The following is a 7,620-nucleotide window of genomic DNA, read 5'->3' as shown; positions in this document are numbered from 1 at the left end:
CAGGGAGTTATTCTTCTGGAAACTCCAACAGATTATATTTATAGCCTTTATAAGAAAGGAAGGGAGGGAGGGAGAGGGGGAGGAAAGAAAGGAGGAAATGCCTTCTTTCAATCACTTTCAGTTTGGAGCGTGATATGAAGTGTTCTCAATTGACAGTCCTTGTCTGGATGTCCATTTCATTACTTTTCTAAGCTCAGGCTTGAAATGCTGAGAGCATCCCCAAGGCTTACTCATCTTTCATTGAGCCTGGAACTTGAGGTATCTGTATGAAAGCCAAGTTCTGAGTAAACCTGAGACTATTTACAGTTTCAGGTGGGAATCAGGTGCTATTCAAGACTAATAGACTATGTATTTAATGGTACTTGAATTATGAGGCATTTAGGAGTGAGGGGAGCCCCACTGCTGGAAACTGAACTTGACAAGCACCCCATTTAGCTTTGTACATCTCCCACTGAGAACCCAGCCCCCTGACTTAACACACAGTGGATACTCAATAAATGTCTGTGTGCCATGTAGAAATACTACTGACCATAACTTGAGACATACTTTCAGCCTTCTAGAGTTAAAAATTGACAGTCTCACCTGAAGAGCCAGAGCAATCTTGAGAGAGAAGAATGAAGCTGGAGGCATCACAGTCCCTGATCTAACTATATTACAAAGATATAGCAATCAAAACAGTACAGTATTGGCATAAAAACAGACACATAGATCAATGGAGGAGAAGAGAGAGCCCAGAAAGAAACTCATGCACATATAGCCAATTAATTTATAAGAAAGGAGCCAAGAATACACAATGAGGAAAGGATAGTCTCTTCAATAAATGGTACTGGGAAAACTGGACAGCCACATGCAACAGAGTGAAATTGGACCCCTATCTTACACCATACACAAAAATTAACTCAAAATGGATTTAAAGACTTGAATGTAAGACCTGAAGTCATAAAACTCTGGAAGAAAACATAGGCGGTAAGCTCCTTGACATCGGTCTTGGCAATGACTTCTTAAGTCTGACACCAAAAGCAAAAACAAGCAAGTAGGACTACATCGAACTAAAAAGCTTCAGCACAGCAAAGGCAACCTATTGAAAGGGAGAAAATGATTGCAAATCAAATATCCAATAAGGGGCTACTATCCAAAATATATGAAGAACTTACAACTCAATCACAAAAAAACAAACAATCTAATTAAAAAATGGGTAAACAATCTGAACAGACATTTTTCCAAAGAAGACAAACAGATGGCCAACAAACACACGAAAAGATGCTTAATATCATTAATCATCAGGCAAATGCAAATCAAAACCACAATGAGATCTCACCTCACACTAGAACATCTATTACCAAAAAGACAAGACATAGCAAGTGTTGGCAAGGATGCAGCAATTTCACTTTTAGGTATTTATCCTAAGAAAATGAAAACACAATTTGAAAAGATAGATGCACCCCCATGTTCACTGAAGCATTATTTACAATAGCAATATATGGAAACAACCTAAGTGTTCATTGATAGATGAATGAATAAGGAAGATGTGAATATTATTCATGCATTAAAAGGGAACATTATTCCGGGTGCCCGGGTGGCTCAGTCGTTAAGCGTCTGCCTTCGGCTCAGGTCATGATCCCAGGGTCCTAGGATCAGGCCCTGCATCAGGCTCCCTGCTCAGCAGGAAGCCTGCTTCTCCCTCTCCCACTCCCTCTGCTGTGTTTCCTCTCTCTCGCCTCTCTCTCTCTCTCTGTCAAATAAATAAATAAAATCTTTAAAAAATAAATAAATAAAATAAAAGGGAGTATTACTCATCCATAAAAAAGAATAAAATCCTGCCATTTACAGCAACATGGATAGACCTCAAGGGCATTATGCTAAGAGAAAACTGAAATAAGTCAGACAAAGACAAGTGTCATATGATCTCTCTTTTATATAGAATCAAAAAATAAAAATAAAACACAAACTCATAGATACAGAGAACAGATGAGGGTTGTAAGAAGCTAGGAATAGAGGGTGGGAGAAATGGGTAAACTGTTGTGGCTTTCTAGTTTAAATAAATTGTATAAAAATTAAAAAATAAAAAGACCCCATCTACAAGAAATAAAGTAAAATAGTTATGAGGGTATAGAGCATGACAACTATTGTTAATAATGTTGTATTGCATATTTGAAAGTTGCTGAGAGAGTAAGTCTTAAAAGGTCCCACCACAAGAAAAAAAAAGTTGTAACTACGTATGGTGATTGATGTTAACTAGACTTAGGTGATGACCATTCATAATACATACAAATGTTGAATCATTATGTTATGAGGTCATAAAACTCTGAAACTAGTATAATATGTATATATGTAATATGTCAATTACACCACAGTTAAAAAAATTTTTTGACAGTTCCTTCTTCATCCCCTCCTCTTCCAAATGCATCCCTTAAGGTGGTATTTTGCTCTGCTAGGAGAAACTTCATGAACTCTGTGTATGTGTGTATTTAGGTATGTGTTTCCTTCACTGCACAACTGCTGTTGCTAGACACAAACTGAGGGAGAGAGAGCCAGCTGAGATTTTCTGAGATTAAGACCAAAAGGCCTATAGTGGTGGGCACAGAAGTCAGGCGTGGCCTTGCTCCCCCTAAAAATTAAGTATCTCTACGTTACAATGTGGGGATGGTGCTCTCGAGTTCAAGATGTTATGAAAAAGCAGGAAAAATTACTGTACTCATACTGCCTGGCTTTAAAAAAAAAAAGTAAGACCTGATCAAACTGAGGTTAGCTCTGTCTCAACTATTGGTAGCCTTTAACCCACTAGTAGAAGCAGAGCGGTTGATGAAGATGTTAAGTCTGAAAAAAACAGAAAGGCGAAGTCAAGGTGGAGGTTCAGAACTTCTTTGAGTCCTTTTAGAGAAAGGTTATCAAGATTTGCATAGGGAACAATAAGAAAGTGCTTAAGGGCAATCTTAGTCAATTAGAATCTGTTTTTCTAAGATTAGAATTTGACATTTTTGATTCTAGTATAATTAAAATTATCTATAACACCCTGCAAGTTGAATACAGGAAAATACTAAACACTAAACATAAAACTAAGTCCTTGGGAGAAAGAAGAGAAGGAACCTGGGAAAACAGACCACAGAAAGTAGAGTTTATCCAACCCCTCAATTTACAATTGAGGAAATTGAGTCTAAGACAGTTTAAACAAATTAGTATCTGGGATCAGACTGGTCACAAATGAAAGGAATTTCCAACGAAGGTGACGTGAGGTCTAGCAGAGGTATTTTGGGCAGGCAGAAATTCCAATGTTCTTCATAACAAGCTGTGTTTATACACACCCCAGTGTAGCTGTTTTTAGAGATACACACAATATGCAAATATATCTTAAAATTCTCAAGCCAACCTTAAATGCTATCATGCACATAACATGGGGAGGGATAATGTTCCCATTCACGGCATTCCTTAGGTTTGCTAAGGTTATTTGTGCTAAGCAGACAGACTGCCTTGGCAAAAATAAGGCAATTATCTGTATAGGTCAAGAAAAGGTTGACCCAAACTATCCTAATACAGTAATTGCCTCTATTTTCCACTTTATTGCCATATATTCTTTTGAAATTCCTGGAACAGTCTGTGCTGCTATTCCGATATCACACGCGCGGGCACACACACGCACGCACGCCGTGAAGCCAGATCTCTCTCTCCTCCTGAGCAAAGAAAAACAGAAGAAATGTTTGATTCTATGGTTAACCCATGAAGGGAGTGTCTCCATTTCCATTAGGATCTTCTTGCTTGCTGTTTCCCAGAGTGCCTGGCTTCCAGTGTACCAGTCGCTGACACAAGGCAAGTTGCCCCTCCCACTAAGATGAAAGTAAACCCAAAATTCGGAGAGAGAACAAGAACGGGAGGTGGAAAGGTAGAGGTATGATACTGTCTAAGGTACTGTAATTAGTGCTGTGAGCTGAAACAGCTTCCTGTGTGTGATTATCAGCTCAATGTGGCTTGTTTGGAGAAGTAATTAAGATACTATTTACGTAGGCTCCTAAGTGAAGCTTGAGTGTCTCTCTTGGTCCTTTGAGTAAAAAGATGTCTCTGTGTTTTCTTCCAAATAAAGCTGTCTTGCAGCTAAACAATTTATCTTGTCTCCCAACAAAGCTTCTGAATCTAATTCCTGTTATATCTTCCTAAAATACAGTGAACTAACTACAAAGAAGGAAAAACTCAACTATCCCCACATGCTTGAACTCAGTTTGGGCTGTTACATTATTGATTAATCTAACTTGAACTGTTAAGCAAGGGAATGGCATAACTCTTTGATATTTAAACTCTAAATTATTTCTGAGCTGATTTTTCCAACTCAGCTGTATTTGTAGACATCAGCATGTCAACTTAGTGAAGTCGTAAGTGCCTCTCTAGGAAAGTGATGTGCTCTCCATCCCCTTCATGGGGAATGGGAAGTATCAGAATCTCCAGTAGGGAATCTGTACTTACTAGTAGCAGTCACCCTTGTCTTGAATATCTCCTCAGTGTAGATTAGCAGGGTAAATATATAAGAACCCAAAGAAATACACAACTATCTGTGTAGAAATACACAACCCAAAGAAATACACTATAAAATGTGTCCTCTCCCTCAATTTAATTGGGAAAACAAGGCATGTCCATAAAAAAAGATAAAAACAGTAATAACACAATGCAAGGTAACAAACCTCAAAGAAAGTGCTACAGACCATAAGAGTTACAGGTGTTCACAAAGCAATAAATCAGAAGTTACCAAGGGCTGAAGAGGTGACATTTTTTTTTCTTTTTCTTTTTCTTTTTTTTTTTTTTGCTTTGATCAGGGAAGCCCTAAGCAAGGTTTCCCAAATTTTTTTTAAACATTTGTTCCAGCTTCCACAACATTCTATTCCCATCCCTTGTGACTCAACTGATCCAGGCCAGGTAGGGGTCCAGGGGTGAGAGTGCATTCCAAAGTAGCATAAAGATAGAAAGAAATTACCCTTGATTTCTGAATGTCATCTCAAACTTACATGATTATTTTTTGCGTGTCATCCTTGCACAGGGGCCATGCTAATCTTCTCTGTATCGTTCCAATTTTAGTATATGTGCTGCCGAAGTGAGCACTACATGATTATTTTTTAAAGGGTTTCTCTTCAGTCTACCTTGGGAAGGAAGGCAGCCACCTTGAGGTTCTTTTCCCCCACTGTAGCTTGCAGCAGATCCTATAGGGGGTCCTCTCTAGGAATGAGTAAAAGTCACATGAACTGGTGAGTAAGGGACAGGCAAAGCTAGGTAGGAAGAGACAGGTAGGGGGCTAGGTGACTAGGCTACACAGGAGGCTGGCTATGTAACCAGGCTCACAGAAATCTCAGATGTGAAGAAATGTTATAGATGAGATATTAACCAAAGAGAAGGGAACATAACAAATCCCCCTTGTTTTTTCTAAATATAGATGTGATACTCACCTGATAGTTATAAATCTATCTTGTTAGCTTTAAATATAAACAGGATATTTTCATGATATTTACAAATCCACCTTGTTTGTGGTAAATGTTATAGATAAGGTATTTACCAAGTTCCCTGGTCAGTTTTCTATAAAAGACCAACCATAAAAGCCCTCGGTGGCCACCCATTCCAGTTGCCTCTCACTTTAGAGAGCTTTTCTTCCTTTCCTTTCCTTTCTGTTCTCACCTTCAGTTAATAAATTTTCATTTCACTTCACCCTTTTGTGTTTTTGAGATTCATTCTTCAATTCCATGAGACAAGAACCCTGCAACACTGGGACCCCACCAGGAACTGGCAGATGAGTATCTGTTCCCCAACAGGTCTCCAAGCATGGCCAGACTTCGAAGAGTGAAAGTTTTCTTCAAAAAGAAGCATATGAAAACATCCAAAACCAACAGGCCCTTGATGTGGTACTCAGAAACATTGCCCAAATTTTCCTCTTGCAAGTCCTATCTATATGAAACCATTTGTTTATATGAAAACTTTTAAATATATATTTTAGTCATTTTGTGTTTATAGATTCCTGGATGACTAAAGTTCTCAGTTTTCACCCAAATGTGAGGTTGGAGTTTCAATTCTCTACCCAACTAGTCAGTAAATTGGACACTTTTGAGGTCTGTCTTCAATTTAATAGTAAAAACTATTCATTAGAAATAGTATCCAGGTGCCACATAATCAGATTGAAGATTAAGATACCATTTTTCAAAAAAAAAAAATATATATATATAATTTATACAGAACTATAATAATGAGTTTATATGATTAAGTGGGAAGATGCATTAGTTGAGATTAAGGAGCAAAATGGATTTTTAAAATACTCTGCCTTCCATCCGGGATTGTTGGGTAGATCAGTTTAAACTATTTGTTTCAGGGACACCTGGGTGGCTCAGTCAGTTGAATATCCAACTCTTGATTCTGGCTCAGGTCATGATCTCTGGGTCATGAGACCCCACATGGGTCTCTGCTCTGGGCATGGAGACTGCTTATGATTCTCTCCTCTCCCTCTCTCTTCCCTCCCCAAGCATGCATGTGCTCTCCCTCTCTCTCTCTCTTAAATAAATAAATGAATAAAATCTTTAAACTGTCTCAAACTAGAAATACCTAAACAAATTTAAATTCTGAAAGTAAGGATTATTGAACACCAACCTCAGCCCCCACTAGCTGAGTCCTTCAACCTTTTCTCCTGTTTCTTATTTGAAGAATGTAAAAAATGGCTCCACACTTGTTCTGATCACCTTACAATGTCATCCTGAGGATCAAATTATTAAAAGAATGTAAAAGTTCTTCAAAAAAATTTTAAAGCATTTTGCAAGTGCTAGAGTTCAGATAAAAATATAAGGTAATTAGCCATCTAGCTTTAAAAGTTTAAAAAAAATGAGTGTAGTATCAGTGAAAAAAATGTAGCTTAATTATAACAATATCTTTCTCTACCCCAAAGAATTAAAGAGTAAGGATATTGAGTTCTCCACTTAGTACTCATAAAATCTTCATCTACTCAGACAAGTTAAAAAGGTAAATGCATTCCCATATTCATGATTGCTACTTGTTTTATAATACAGTCACACTCATATGCTATTTCTTTTCTAATTTCCACATTTCCTTAGGATCTTGAAAATAAAATGACTTTGGTGTATGAAACTATCTTTTAAGAAAGTGAAACTACAGTAGGCATTTCCTTTAAGGTGCTAATTGAAAATCATGAGTGAATTCCATGTATGACATTAGTCGTCTCAGGTTTACCTCCTAATAGAGTATATGTACCTATTTTTTCTTCTCTGTTCTTAAAATTGCTTTTTCATGTTTGTTCAGTTATTCTTGAAATACCAATAAAATGATAAAGAATACCATTAACAGTTCTCGAGTGTTTATCATGTGCCAGGCACTGGGCTGAGCCCTCTTACATTTCACTTTACAGTAACCTCATGTATGTATCCTTACTATACAGTGAGAAAAATGAGGCCAGAGAGGTTAAACAACTAGACCAGTGTCACAAAGCCAGAACCAGAAGGGTGCGGATTCCAAGTGTACAGTGAACCCATGGCATGATGCAGCCCCTCAGTCTCTTTCTCAATCTTTTCATCTCATGGCAGGTAAAGTTTTCTTTATTCATCAATCTTGATTACACGTGGTTGTACTTCTTCCTTCAACAGCTTGGGT

At 37.7% G+C, this 7,620-nt stretch overlaps 1 non-coding gene across 1 annotated transcript; it reads right to left on the bottom strand.

The window, feature by feature from the left end:
- Positions 1–4,980: 4,980 nt before the first annotated feature.
- LOC123325569 lies at positions 4,981–5,082 on the bottom strand. The gene has a single exon (XR_006540508.1). It is a non-coding gene; the product is annotated as a U6 spliceosomal RNA (small nuclear RNA).
- Between the last annotated feature and the right edge of the window lie 2,538 nt (positions 5,083–7,620).

This window comes from Neomonachus schauinslandi, chromosome 8, assembly GCF_002201575.2.
Source record: "Neomonachus schauinslandi chromosome 8, ASM220157v2, whole genome shotgun sequence".
NCBI classification, from domain to species: Eukaryota; Metazoa; Chordata; class Mammalia; order Carnivora; family Phocidae; genus Neomonachus; species Neomonachus schauinslandi.
The sequence above is the reverse complement of the archived record's forward strand: the minus strand, read 5'-3'. Positions and strand labels throughout refer to the sequence as shown.